Source organism: Pangasianodon hypophthalmus, chromosome 28 (genome assembly GCF_027358585.1).
Source record: "Pangasianodon hypophthalmus isolate fPanHyp1 chromosome 28, fPanHyp1.pri, whole genome shotgun sequence".
NCBI classification, from domain to species: Eukaryota; Metazoa; Chordata; class Actinopteri; order Siluriformes; family Pangasiidae; genus Pangasianodon; species Pangasianodon hypophthalmus.
Window position 1 is genome coordinate 13,301,483 of NC_069737.1, and position 867 is coordinate 13,302,349.

Sequence of the window (867 nt, forward strand, 5' to 3'; positions counted from 1 at the left end):
ACACTCTCACACACCCGCGCGCTCAGAGCCGCCATGCTCCCCAACACACTACTCTCACACTCACACACACACACACACACTCACACTCTCACACACCCGCACGCTCACACCCGCGCGCTCAGAGCCGCCATGCTCCCCAACACACACACTCACACACACACACACACACACACTCACTCACTCACACCCGCGCGCTCAGAGCCGCCATGCTCCCCAACACACTACTCTCACACTCACACACACACACTAACACACACACACTCACACCCGCGCGCTCAGAGCCGCCATGCTCCCCAACACACACACTCACACACACACACACACACACACTCACTCACTCACACCCGCGCGCTCAGAGCCGCCATGCTCCCCAACACACTACTCTCACACACACACACACACACACACTCACACTCTCACACACCCTCGCGCTCAGAGCCGCCATGCTCCCCAACACACTACTCTCACACTCACACACACACACACACACACACTCACACTCTCACACACCCTCGCGCTCAGAGCCGCCATGCTCCCCAACACACACACTCACACACTCACTCACACCCGCGCGCTCAGAGCCGCCATGCTCCCCAACACACTACTCTCACACTCACACACACACACACACACACTCACACCCGCGCGCTCAGAGCCGCCATGCTCCCCAACACACTACTCTCACACTCACACACACACACACTCACACACTCACTCACACCCGCGCGCTCAGAGCCGCCATGCTCCCCAACACACACACTCACACACACACACACACACACACTCTCACACACCCGCGCGCTCAGAGCCCCCATGCTCCCCAACACACTACTCTCTCACTCACACACACACACACACACACACTCA